The following is a 14,993-nucleotide window of genomic DNA, read 5'->3' as shown; positions in this document are numbered from 1 at the left end:
AGCAATTTGTATTCCAGGTTCTGCATCCACGCTGTGGACTGATGAAATTAGCCGGCCGTTGTGGCCGAGCGGTTCTAGGCACTTCAGTCCGGAACCGCGCGACTGCTACGGTCGCAGGTTCTAATCCTTCCTCGGGCATGGATGTGTGTAATGTTCTTAGGTTAGATAGGTTTAAGTAGTTCTACGTTCTAGGGGACTGATTACCTCAGATGTTAAGTCCCATAGTGCTCAGAGACATTTAGACCAAATGATGAAATTAGATTCACGTGAATTAACGCAAATAGCATACGTTGCTCACATCGGCAGTTCGGTGGAAAGCAAAAGGCCCATGCTGAGCCTGCCTTAAGTCCTTTGGGACTTGTGAGGTCATCGCAAATCCTCTTAAATAATCGAAATCTTGTATTCGGTCGTTCGGTTGACCATACTGGTATCGAAATGGTAGACAGTAAAGAGAAAACGAAAATAATGAATTCGATTTTTCGAAAGTTTTTCACCAAAAACGATCGTAATACGGTTTCTCCTTTCGGTTGCTGCACAAACGCCTAAGTGGTAGTTTCAAGATAAGTTACTACGAAAAAGAAAATCAAGTAAAATCGCTCACGGCGGAAAAACACATTGGGACCAGATAAGATACTGAGACATTCTATACAGATTATCCGAAGAACGTATGACCCTCCAAGTACAACTTTATCGTTGATCGCGGGAGCAATTGAGAGTACCATTGGATTGGAAAAGCGCAGGAGAATGGTAGCTGGATAGATGCACTTAAGTATATGCCTGCATTGCCACGACGATCTGTTGAAGAATAGTGAAACATGTTTTATGTTCACACATAACGAAGCTTTTGCAGAAAGAAAATTAAAAAAAATTCTTCTGAAAACACAGTATCTTATTGAGCTTAGTGGTTAACGCCGGGTATTTTCCATGAAGATACAGGAAGGCAACTTTGTTGTCTACAGGGAGATTGCAGTGACAAAAGACTGTAAGCGAAATAGAGAAATTTCTGCGGAGAACCGATTAGTTCCACAGGAATTGTTCAATCGCGTCACTGGCGATAAATCAACGGAAACTGAAACAACGAAAAAATACCTGTGATTAACAATCCGAAGCGACGTGAAGTCGAATGATGACTTAAAACTAATTGTAGGAAAAGCAGACGGTTAGGTGAGACTCACTAGAAGGGCCCTGAGAAAGTGTAATTCATCCACGAAAAAGATGCTTTCAAAAGTCTTGTTCGACGAATTGTTCAGTGTTACAGATTAGTCTGGGCCCTTTACCAGCTTGGAATAATACAGGAGTTGGAGGAGATCCAAACGAGATGGATGGGTGTCACGGGACAGTTTAGTGGGCGCGAAAGCGATATGGAAATTCTCATCTCCAGTGGCAGCCCCTACAGGCGTTGTTGTGGACGATGGAGAAGCTATCGTCAAAAATCCGGGAGACTAAGTTCCGGAGAGGATCGGGCAGCATACTGTTTCCTCCCCTGCAGCTCTCGCGAACTGACAGTGACGTGAAACTGAGACTAATCAGATCCCTTACGGTACGGTCTTATTACGCGATCTTCTCAAGCACCTCTCGCTAATACAACAATAAAGGTGGGAAGACAGAAGCACTCTCCGCCACACGCCGTAAGGTGGTTTGCGGAGCAAAGATTTCTATGTACAGCGATACGCGATTCACACTGGAGACTGCGATCTCACATGGGAGGCACTCAGGATATATCTATTAACAACCTCCGATATTTCTTTGATTGACTTCGCGTTCAAACTCTGTGTTATTGTGATTACGACGTATGAGATCACAGCAACCAATAGTAGCAGTTTTCATAGTTGAATTAGATAGTAGGGGGTTTCTGCGTGGACATTGGTGATGGCTGAGTAAAAATGATTATTGGTCACTTACCTCCACTGGCTTCATCGCTTTCTAACGCTGATATCTGCCTGTCTTCTACAGTTAAACTTGTTTCGGCGTTGAATTAAGCTCCTCCTACAGAAGATATGCAGCAAATCCTCGGTTTTCGCCAAATTAGCTTCCTACAAACTCCGATACACACTCGAACAACGTCAGTTCACCAGGCAGACAAATGCTAGGCAACGCACGCACCACGTCCAGCGATGTTTCATTGTTATGAGCCTCGGCTGGGAACAATACTAAAGAGTTACCGTAGCTTGTGACAGAAAAATACTCTTTTTCTGACCATTCGCGAACTTTCTTTATAATAGTCGTGGTTATACATTACAACAATTCTCGTACGAAAACAAAATAACGTAGTAGTAGTTGTTGTTGTTGTCTTCAGACCTGAGACTGGTTTGATGCAGCTCTCCATGCTACTCTATCCTGTGCACGCTGCTTCATCTCCCAGTACTTACTGTAACCTACATCCTTCTGAATCTGCTTAGTGTATTCATCTCTTGGTCTCCCTCTACGATTTTTACCCTCCACGCTGCCCTCCAATGCTAAATTTGTGATTCCTTGATGTCTCAGATCACGTCCTACCAAACGGTCCCTTCTTCTTGTCAAATTGTGCCACAAACTCCTCTCCTCTCCAATTCTATTCAATACCTTCTCATTAGTTATGTGATCTAACCACCTACTCTTCAGCATTGTTCTGCAGCACCACATTTCGATAGCTTCTATTCATTTCTTGTCCGAACTATTTATCGTCCATGTTCACTTTCATACATGGCTACACTCCATACAAATACTTTCAGAAACGACTTCCTCACACTTAAATCTATACTCGATGTTAACAAATTTCTCTTCTTCAGAAACGCTTTCCTTGCCATTGCCAGTCTACATTTTATACCCTCTCTACTTCGACCATCGTCAGTTATTTTGCTCCCCAAATAGCAAAACTCCTTTAGTACTTTAAGTGTCTCATTTCCCAATCTAATTGCTTAGCATCACCCGACTACATTCCATTATCCTCGTTTTGCTTTTGTTGATGTTCAGCTTATATCCTCCTCTCAAGACACTGCCCATTCCGTTCAACTGCTCTTCCAAGCCCTTTGCTGTCTCTGACAGAATTACAATGTCGTCGGCGAACCTCAACGTTTTTATTTCTTCTTCATGGACTTTAATACCTACTCCGAATTTTTTTTTGTTTCCTTCACTGCTTGCTCAATATACAGATTGAATAACATCGGGGATAAGCTACAGCCCTGTCTCACTCCCTTCCCAACCACTGCTTCCCTTTCATGCCCCTCGATTCTTATAACTGCCATCTGGTTTCTGTACACATTGTAAATAGCCGTTCTCTAACTGTATTTTACCCCTGCCACCTTTAGAATTTGAAAGAGAGTATTCCAGTCAACATTGTCAAAAACTTTCTCCAAGGCTACAAATGCTAGAAATGTAGGTTTGCCTTTCCTTAATCTATTTTCTAAGATCGGTCGTAGGGTCAGTATTGCCTCACGTGTTCCAATCTTCATCTACATCCTCTTCCATTTCCATAATATTGTCCTCAAGTACATCGCCCTTGTATAGACCCTCTATATACTCCTTCCAACTTTCTGTTTTCCCTTCTTTGCTTAGAACTGGGTTTCCATCTGAGCTCTTGATATTCATACAAGTGGTTCTCTTTTCTCCAAAAGTCTCTTTAATTTTCCTGTAGGCAGTATCTATCTTACCCCTAGTGAGATAAGCCTCTACATCCTTACATTCGCCCTCCAGCCATCCTCGCTTAGCCATTTTGCACCTCCTGTCGATCTCATTTTTGAGACGTTTGTATTCCTTTTTGCCTGCTTCATTTACTGCATTTTTATATTTTCTCCTTTCATCAATTAAATTCAATATTTCTTCTGTTACCCAAGGATTTCTATTAGCCCTCGTCTTTTTACCTTCTTGATCCCCTTCACTATTTCATCCCTCAGAGCTACCCATTCTTCTTCTACTGTATTTCTTTCCCCCATTCCTGTCAATTGTTCCCTTACGCTCTTCCTGAAACTCTGCACAACCTCTGGTTCTTTCAGTTTAACCAGGTCCCATTTCCTTAAATTCCCACCTTTTTGCAGTTTCTTCAGTTTTAATCTACAGTTCATAACCAATAGATTGTGGTCAGAGTCCACATCTGCCCCTGGAAATGTCTTACAATTTAAAATCTGGTTCCTAAATCTCTGTCTTACCATTATATAATCTATCTGATACCTTCTAGTATCTCCAGGACTCTTCCATGTATACGCCCTTCTTTTATGATTCTTGAACCAAGTGTTAGCTATGATTACGTTATGCTCTGTGCAAAATTCTACTTGACGGCTTCCTTTTTCATTTCTGTCCCCCAATCCATATTCACCCACTATATTTCCTTCTCTCCCTTTTCCTACTCTCGAATTCCAGTCAGCCATGACTATTAAATTTTCGTCTCCCTTCACTACCTGAATTATTTCTTTTATCTCATCATACATTTCATTAACTTCTTCATCATCTGCAGAGCTAGTTGGCATATAAACTTGTACTACTGTAGAACGCATGGGCTTCATGTCTATCTTGGCCACAATAATGCGCTCACTATGCTGTTGGTAGTAGCTTACCCACACTACTATTTTTTATTCATTATGAAACCTACTCCTGCATTACCCCTATTTGATTTTGTATTTATAACCCTGTAATCACCTGACGAAAAGTCTTGTTCCTCCTGCCACCGAACTTCACTAATTCCCACTATATCTAACTTTAACCTGTCCATTTCCCTTTTTAAATTTTCTAACCTACCTGCCCGATTAAGGGATCTGACATTCCACCCTCCGATCCGTAGAACGCCAGTTTTCTTTCTCTTGATAACGACGTCCTCTTGAGTAGTCCCCGCCCGGAGATCCGAATGGGGGACTATTTTACCTCCGGAATATTTTACCCAAGAGGACGCCATCATCATTTAACCATACAGTAAAGCTGCATGCCCTCGGGAAAAATTACGGCTGCAGTTTTCCTTTGCTTTCGGCCGTTCGCAGTACCTGCACAGCAAGCCCGTTTTGGTTAGTGTTGCAAGGCCAGATCAGTCAATCATCCAGACTGTTGCCCCTGCAACTACTGAAAAGGCTGCTGCCCCTCTTCAGGAACCACACGTTTGTCTGGCCTCTCAACAGATACCCCTCCGTTGTGGATGTGGTACGGCCATCTGTATTGCTGAGGCACGCAAGCCTCCCCACCAACGGCAAGGTCCATGGTTCATGGGGGGGAAAAACGTTAACAATTTATATCTTCATCACCGAAAATATTGAATGTAATTTGAAATTCATTCAAAAGAGCAAAATACGTGCTTAATAGAGACATTCAGCCATTCCCAAATGTTTTGCAGTTTGTTTGACTGGAAACGTTCCTCGGTTTCCTTTATTGTGATCAGATGCATATTTTGATATTGTGGAAACAATGAGCCAAAATATGATTACTGGAGGCATTCACCGTGAAAAATGTAAAAGTGTGCACTAAAGGAACAAGACGTTCTATAGTGCGTTGCAATGTGTGGAATTTTATTTCAGGTTTTGGAGAAAACAACCGACACTGAATTGGGGAGCGTCAAGAACGACTGATTTTGAGTCGTAAATATCATGTTAAGAGTGAACGATTTAACTAAGGAGTATTGCATACAGTCGTTTCTAGACTGTGCTGTCTGCCATGGGGTAGACTTGTGATGTACAAAATAGCAGAGCTCTGTGTGAAATACCATTGTCAGAAAATTCATTATACACATATGACTGAAGGCCTGAAACATGTAACGTATGCTAATACAAAAATGCTGCAGATGGGTTGTCTATGTATACATTTCTAGAAGAGTGCAGCGTGTGAAAGGAACGGAGAAAGTGAGGAAGAAAGAAGACTGGGGTTAACGTCCTTGAGATAAAGGGTGAGAACGGAGTAACTCAATGGATGAGGTCATTTCATAACAAGGGAAAAGGAACGTACCTGGCCGAAAGGTGTAGAATACGTTTCATATCAAAAATTGTATCAGTAATCAAGAAGTGATAGAACGCCTTTAATCTTTGTTTGAAGAGCTACGTAATAGCCGTAAATTAATCACATGACTTTTATCTAACGATTCTACCGAAAAACTGTGATGAGCCACATTCATAATTCGCAAATGAGCCTTCGAACGCAACGTAGTAATTGATATGGTATGTGGTTATCCCCCGTAGCTTTCTAGTGGTGTGTCACGTTTTCGGCCAATAATTTTCAGATTCAGAGACATAGTTCTCATTTCAGGTTGTGAATATTTTCCCTCACGTAAATTTTGTCTCCTATCGCATTTCGATGTGAACAGATATTGCCACCAATGAGAAGTAACAATAGACAATCGTACAGCAAATATGGTCGACTGTACAAAGGAAAAATCGTGCTTATGGGTACGAAATCTCAAATCCGTAGACACCTCTAGACATCAGCTTCTCTCCTGTGGCTAACCAATATCTCGTGGCTAACCAACAAAAGGGTACAGCCACAGAGAATAATGCTTTCCCCTGTCAGATCCTGATCACGAGCGGCCCTATATTTTGATACTAACATCGACGAAAAGCACATCTTTCGTGCCCATACAGTAACCATCCGCCAGAGAGGCCATAAAATCCTGAACGAAATAGCAACAGTTGGCCCAACAAGTTTCCAGCTTTCACCAAGACCGCTAAGAACATACCGAAATGTAATTTTAATCGGTATTGTGAATTACAAAAAATGGTTCAAATGACTCTGAGCACTATGGGACGTAATTTCTGAGGTCATCAGTCCCCTAGAACTTAGAACTACTTAAACCTAACTAACCTAAGGACATTACACACATCCATGCCCGAGGCAGGATTCGAACCTGCGACCGTAGCGATCACGTGGTTACAGACTGTATGTGGATTACACATCAAGCGTTTGGGCTCATGGAGCCAGACCGTTTAGGAGAAGGCAGACTCTACGTCGAGCACAGGTATGTGTAGTACTGCACCTGATTAGAGCATGTAGATAAACACCGTCTGAGGCGCTGCTTGTGATACTACTTCTAGACCTACCGTAAGAAAGAAATGTCTACAATATTGGCCCAAGAAGGGCGAACGTGGTAAGGTAAAGAAGATGCTGGGCATAAGAGCAATACCGAGTAAGGAAGTAAAGGCATGCATCGATAGAGAATGACAAGAAATCTGGGAGAGGGCAGGAACCGTGAGGAGAACTCACCAATCCCTTCCTAACCTGAAATGAAGGACGAGAGTGTTGTACTTCCTTCCGAGAAAAGGATCTATACACTACCTGTAGGGACATGGTCCACAGCCAGTTAGCTATTTACTGAAAGTACGACAACGCTCCACATACTCATACAGATGTGAATGTGGAACAATCAGCACCCGAATAGCATAGTCTAAGAATGTACCATCAAACTAGATGCTACAGGTAACTAAAGCATCGTCTTTGGTAATACAACGGCCTCTAACATAATAATGAAACTGTGGCATCAGCTGAGCTCGACTGAAGCTAAAATATCAGTTTATGAACTTCAAACCCTAACAGCTACCTCACAATTTCCACACCTTTGGTGGCATAGAAGCACGGCCCCTGTGAATGCTGAGTGTACCTCCGTATGCCATGGAATAACTACCGAAACAATTAAGGAATCTAACTTGGTTCTGATAACTCGTATATAATACCGTAATCTGCAAACATAAATTACCAACTTCGTAGTCCATCAATGTGGAACAGTGTAGTAGCAAGCAAGATATACCTTTTAAATGCCATGTGTGTGTGTTTGTGTGTGTGCCACATGGTAATATGGTAGTGTGTAGACTTCTTCTCTCTTTTATGCAGATATTTATTGTTGATTTATTTCCTTTAAACAATTACCATTCCGGCATTTGCCTGTAGCAAGTTAGGGAAATTGGAAATTACGGAAAACCTAACTCAGGAGGGCCAGATGCGGGCTTGAACAGTCGTCCACCCTAAAGCGAGTCCACACTCGTGTACTCCAAGGAGAGTCACCTAATTCAGGATGGCCAGATTTTGTGGAAGAAGGTAAGTGTTTGGATTGCCGTTTACAGAGATGTCATTAGAGAAGGTACAGAAACTGGGATTAAGAGACTGTGAAGGACATCGGCAGTGCGCCTTCAGAAGAACCGTCCCAGCATTTGCCTCAGGCGATTTAGGGAAATAACGGAAAACCTAACTCGGGATGGCCAGATGCGGCCTTGAACCGTCGTCCACCCGAAAGCGAGTCCAGATTCGTGTAATCCAATGAAAGTCCCTGTAGGAAAAGCGACGATCTTTACGCGAAACGTCACTGAGGAAATTTAGAGAACCGGCAATAGGGAACAGGTGACATTTATGTCTATGAGGAATACACAGAACGCTTTTGGTCTAATACAGGTCAGTGTTTGCATCTGACTAGAAATGGGAAGCGATTTATTATAACAGTTGCAGGAACCACTATTTCTGGAGCCTGATTTGTAGCAGTGCTCGTTCGTGTGCATTTTCTTGAGTAATATGCACAGTCTCATGACATATTTTGATGGTGTTAACGAAAGTGAGAGGTGGTTTGAGTTGCTCAGAGTCTACCCGGGAACCAGCCTGCATATATTCTGCTGTAAGTTAAGGAAAAAATCCACCAGTTTCTCACCAGTATTTACTGTACTCCTGAAAATGTATGCATTTCCGACAGTCCGACTATGTGGATGTTTTACAAGCAGCATAATGTAATGGTTTGCAGTTTTCTGTAATAACCACAGCATAGTGTGTGGCTTCACACATGGATACCATACTACTAGAGTCTCACAGCTGGCAGCGGAACCGCAAGTTTCTTTCCAATAGCGATAGCGGTCTTGCGAGATTTGGTGGCCCCAATGGTGCAGGGCAGCTGAGCCACGCCTCTGGGCTACAGGCGCCTTCAGCCGACAAGAGATAAACCCGCCGGAGGAAGCAATACGAGCCAATCGCACTCAGGGCCAGTTCATTACTAAGCAGACGCTGCCTATATGACGCTGCCTCTATGTGGCTCTGACTTCATCGTTTGCGCTTTAGTACAGAGAGCTTCATTCTTGTTGCTGCTCTACGAGCTGCACTCTGTTTCTTACTGCATTGTTTGTAAAGAGTCTTCGTACACTTTGAGAAATGCAAGTAAATCTTCTGTTTACTGTGTTAACTTGTTGGCTAGTCATTTCTGTTTCCTATCCAGCTTTCCTACGACTTCGTTTTCCGAAGATTCTGTAGCCCACCTCTCCCTACTGTTATATATGAAGTTACACACAAGCAGGTGTTGAGAAATGTTCCAGCAATGCTCTTGCAGTGAGCGAGAGAATGCGGGAAACATGAAAGAACGCTAGAGCCAGCGCAACCAATAATTGGAGGGTGGAAAAAGGTGAGACAGGGTGTAGTCTTCTGATAGCTGTGGAACGAGCAGTGTGAGTAATACGCTTGGCGGCTGACGGCTGAGCGGTAAGACGTGTGAGTGACTGGGCAGCGCAGTGGCCGAGGATGACAGAGAGGTTGTTGTTGTGGTCTTCAGTCCAGAGACTGGTTTTATGCAGCTCTCCATGCTACTCTATCCTGTGCAACCTTCTTCATATCTCAATACCTACTGCAGCCCACATCCTTCTGAATCTGCTTAGTGTATTCATCTCTTGGTCTCCCCCTACGACTTTTACCCTCCACGCTGCCATCTAATACTAAATTGGTGATCCGTTGATGCCTGAGAACATGTCCTACCAACCGATGCCTTCATCTAGGCAAGGTGTGCCACAAATTTCTCTTCTCCCTAATTCTACTCAATACCTCCTCATTAGTTATGTCATCCGTCTAATCTTCAGCATTCTTCTGTAGCACCACATTTCGAAAGCTTCTATTCTCTTCTTGTCCAAACTATTTAGCGCCCACAATTCACTTCCACACGTTGCGACACTCCATACAAATACTTTCAGAAACGACTTCCTGACACTTAAATCTGTACTCGATGTTAACAAATTTCTCTTCTTCAGAAACGCTTTCCTTGCCATTGCCAGTCTGCATTTTATATCCTCTCTACTTCGACCATCATCAGTTATTTTTCTGCCCAAACAGCAAAACTCATTTACTACTTTAAGTGTCTCATTTCCTAATCTAATACCCTCAGCATCACCCAATTTAATTCGACTACATTCCATTATCCTCGTTTTGCTTTTGTTGATGTTCATCTTATATCCTCCTTTCAAGACACTGTCGATTCCGTTCAGTTGCTCTTCCAGGTCCTTTTATTGTCTCAGACAGAATGTCATGGGCGAACCTCAATGTTTTTATTTCTTCACCATGGATTTTAATTCCTACTCCGAATTTTTCTTTTCTTTCCTTTACTGCTTGCTCAATACAGAGTTTGAATAACATCGGGGAGAGGCTAAAACCCTTTCTCACTCCCTTCCCATCCACTGCCTCCCTTTCATGCCACTCGACTCTTATAACTAAAATCTGGTTTCTGTACAAATTGTAAATAGCCTTTCGCTCCCTGTATTTGACCCCTGCCACCTTCAGAATTTGAAAGAGAGCATTCCAGTCAACATTGTCAAAAGGTTTCTTTAAGTCTACAAATGCTACAAACGTAGGTTTTCCTTTCCTTAATCTATTTTCTAAGATAAGTCGTAGGGTCAGTATTGCCTCACGTGTTCCAATATTTCTACGAAATCCAAACTGATCTTCCCCTAGGTCGGTTTCTACCAGTTTTTCCGTTCGTCTGTAAAGAATTCGTGTTAGTATTTTGAAGCTGTGGCTTATTAAACTGATAGTTCGGTAATTTTCACATCTGTCAACACTTGTTCTCTTTGGGATTGCAGTTATTATATTCTTCTTGACCTCTGAGGGTATTTCGCCTGTCTCATACATCTTGCTCACCAGATGGTAGAGTTTTGTCAGGGATGGCTCTCCCAATGCTATCGGTAGTTCTAATGGAATGTTGTCTACTCCCAGTGCCTTGTTTCGACTTGGGTCTTTCAGTGCTCTGTCAAATTCTTCACGCAGTATCATATCTCTCATTTCGTCTTCATCTACATCCTCTTCCATTTTCACAATATTGTCCTCAAGTACATCACCCTTGCACAGACCCTCTATATACTCCCTCCACCTTCCACCGTTCTGCTTCCTCTTCTTTGCTTAGAGATATGTTTCCATCTGAGCTCTTGATATTCATACAAGTGGTCCTCCTTTCTCCAAAAGTCTCTTTAATTTTCCTGTAGGCAGTATCTATCTTACCCCTAGTCAGATATGCCTCTGCATCCTTACATTTGTTCTCTAACCATCCCTGCTTAGCCATTTTGCACTTCCTGTCGATCTCATTTTTGAGACGTTTTTATTCCTTTTTGCCTGCTTCATTAACTGCATTTTTATATTTTCTCCTTTCATCAATTAAATTCAATATATGTTCTGTTACACAAGGGTTTCTACTAGCCCTCGTCTTTTACCTACTGCCTTAACTATTTCATCCCTCAAAGCTACCCATTCTTCATCTACTGTATTTCCTTCCCCCATTCCTGTCAATCGTTTCTTAATGTTCTCCCTCAACCCCTCTACAACCTCTGGTTTAGTCAGTTTATCCAGATCCCATCTCCTTAAATTTCCACCTTTTTGCAGTCTCTCCAGTTTTAATCTGCAGTCCATAACCAATAGATTGTAGTTAGAGTCCACATCTACCCCTGGTAACGTCTTACAATTTAAAACCTGGTTCTTAAATCTCTGCCTTACCATTATATAATGTATCTGAAAGCTTCGAGTATCTCCAGTCCTTTTCCATGTATATAACCTTCTTTCATGATTCTTGAACCAAGTGGAAGCTATGATTAAATTATGCTCTGCGCAAAATTCTACCAGGCGGCTTCCTCTTTCATTTCTTCCCCCCAATCCATATTCACCTACTACGTTTCCTTCTCTTCCTTTTCCTACTATCGAATTCCAGTCACCCATGACTATTAAATTTTCGTCTCCCTTCACTACCTGAATTATTTCTTTTATCTCATCATGTATTTCATCAATCTCTTCGTCATCTGCGGAGCTAGTTGGTTTATAAAATTGTACTTCGGTGGTAGGCATTGGCTTCGTGTCTACCTTGGCATACCGAGCGAGGTGGCGCAGTTGTTAGCACAATGGACTCGTATTCGGGAGGACGACGGTTCAATCCCGCGTCTGGCCATCCTGATCTATGGTTTCTGTGATTTCCCTAAATCGCTCCAGGCATATCCTGGGATGGTTCTTTTGAAAGGGCACGGCCGACTTCTTTCCCCGTCCTTCCCCAATCCGATGAGACTGATGACCTCGCAGTTTGGTCTCTTCCCACAAACAACCCAACTCAACCCCCCCTCTAACTTGGCCACAATAATTCGTTCACTGTGCTGTTTGTAGTAGCTCACCCACGCTCTTATTTTTTTATTCATTATTAAACCTACTCCTGCATTACCCCTATTTGATTTGTATTTATAACCTGACCAGAAGTCTTGTTCCTTCTGCCACCGAGCGCTTCTTTGCGCTACAGTCTGGAACTGTGCGACCGCGACGGTCGCAGGTTCGAATCCTGCCTCGGGCATGGATGTGTGTGATGTCCTTAGGTTAGTTAAGTTTAAGAAGTTCCAAGTTCTATGGGACTGATGACCTCAGATGTTAAGTCCTATAGTGCTCAGAGCCATTTGAACCATTTGTACCTCCTGCCACCGAACTTGAGTAATTCCCACTATATCTAACTTTAACCTATCCATTTCCCTCTTTAAATTTCCTGACCTACCTTCCCGATTAAGGGATCTGACATACCATGCTCTGATCCATAGAACGCCAGGTTTCTTTCTCCTGATAACGATGTCCTCCTGAGTAGTCCCCGCCCGGAGATCCTAATGGGGGACTATTTTACCTCCGGAATATTTTACTCGAGAGGACGCCATCATCATTTACCCATACAGTAAAGCTGCATGACCTCGGGAAAAATTACGCCTGTAGTTTCCCCTTGCTTTCAGCCGTTCGCAGTGCCAGCACGGCAAGGCCGTTTTGGTTAGTGTTACAAGGCCAGATCAGTCAATCATCCAGACTGTTGCCCCTGGAACTACTGAAAAGGCTGCTGCCCCCCTTCAGGAACCACACGTTTGTTTGGCCTCTGAACAGATACCCCTCCGTTGTGGTTACACCTACGGTACAGCTATCTGTATCGCTGAGGCACGCAAGTCTCCAAACGAACGGCATGAACCCTGGCTGGTGATGGCGGTGGGTGAAGGGTTGGGGCGGGGTGGGGGGGGGGGGGGGACAGAGAGGTAGCAGCTCCGAATGCACGGGGGGCTGCGAGAGGAAGTGGTCAGCCTTTATAGTAGGGTTTGCAAAATTTTTGTGATTGATGTGCACGAGCAGTGTCTGTCCCTCGGATGTTGTGTCCTGTAATTAAGATTCTTTAAGTAAAACATTTCTTTTGACTGTTTTCTGATCTGCCAAAATTTGCGTTAAAGTTGCTGCATATGCCAGTCCTTATAACAAATCTGGTCTACGTCGACACCGGTTCCACTGCTCTAGTTAATTTTTCCTTAGGGAAATACCCAGCTGTCGACATATCTCTGGTCCCGACGACCCCGGTTAAGTTGAGAGTAGAGTACAAATGACAAACCCAGTGGTTGTTACGTGTAAGTATCCTTGGACAGTGGCATAAACGTCCGGGGTTGTGGGCTATTCAGTACCCTCTACCTTTTTCATTGTATAATATATTATAACATTTGGCAAAATTTTTGTCTTCCCAATGTCCCACAAATGCCGAGCAGGACTTCTGAAAAGTAATGTCACATAGAGTGCTCATTTTCAACGTTTTGTTGTTATGTTTGTCACGATATGTCTTCAGTGAAAAGCAAAGAAAACATCAGAAAATGATTAGGAGCAACAAGGATGAGCATTCAGAAATCTGAATGCAAGGGCATTTATGGAGTAGGCACCTGTCAAAGAGCGGTTGTCAAGTAGCTCATGATGACAATGATTATTATGTCTTAATTTGTGAGTTTGCACTTAATGCAACCCTAAAGCTACAGTGTGCTGACTTTCTTACTCTGTAAGTTTCTGAGAGTCTGCTGCTACAATTACTAACTTCTGTTTCTGTCTACTAATAAAATTTTCGGAGTGTAACGGATATACTAACTTTACTGGCACACGAACGTTTCACTTAATCCAGAGCTTTTTTCCTTCCATTATCAACAAGAGTTCTGACTGGTTTGATGCAGACCGCCACGAATTCCTCTCCTGCGTGAAGCCCTCCATCTCAGAACAGCAGTTGCACCCTACGTCCTCAATTATTTGCTATGTGCTTTCCAGTCTGTCTCTCCTTACAATTTATACCCACACAGGTCTCTCAAGTGTTCCCTTTTGCTTTAGCGCATGTCTTATCATCATGTGTTTTCTTCTGTTCAGTGCTTTTTATACGTTCCTTTCTTTACCGACTGAACGGAGAACCTCTGCATTCCTTATCTCATCGGTCCACCTGATTTTCAACATTCTTCCGTAGCACCATATCTCAATCGTTTCGATCCTTCTTTGTTCGGCCGACGATTGTGTCCGAGCGGTTGTAGGCGCTTCAGTCCGGAACCGCGCTGACGCTACGGTCGCAGGTTCGAATCCTGCCTCAGGCATGCATGTGTGGGATGTACTTACGTTAGTTAGGTTTAAGTAGTTCTGAGTCTAGGGGACTGATGACCTCAGATGTTTAGTCCCATAGTGCTCAGAGCCATTTCAACCCTCTTTGTTTCAGTTTTCTCGCGTACAGCGTATAACAGCATACGTAACATTTTTCCTTGATTTCTGTTTACTTGTTTAGGTGAGGTACGAATGCGAAGGATGTGTCACTGTCTGCTGTGCGACCGATTTCTGTATTGCTTAGTTAAAGTACTAAATGTTTATTTCGAGCATCCTACAGGACAAAGATTGGACTGTGTTTGGATTGCACAATTGCAGTGAAGTATTTAGCTCGAACATTAATAAACTTCTGCATTTTCCAATGTATCTGTGGAATAATTAAAATATCAGTTCTTTTAAATCCCATGAAACCGATACCTCTCCCAGTAGATTTA

The sequence above is a fragment of the Schistocerca piceifrons genome, chromosome 6, assembly GCF_021461385.2.
Source record: "Schistocerca piceifrons isolate TAMUIC-IGC-003096 chromosome 6, iqSchPice1.1, whole genome shotgun sequence".
In the NCBI taxonomy this organism is placed as follows: Eukaryota; Metazoa; Arthropoda; class Insecta; order Orthoptera; family Acrididae; genus Schistocerca; species Schistocerca piceifrons.
Note: the sequence above shows the minus strand (reverse complement) of the source record.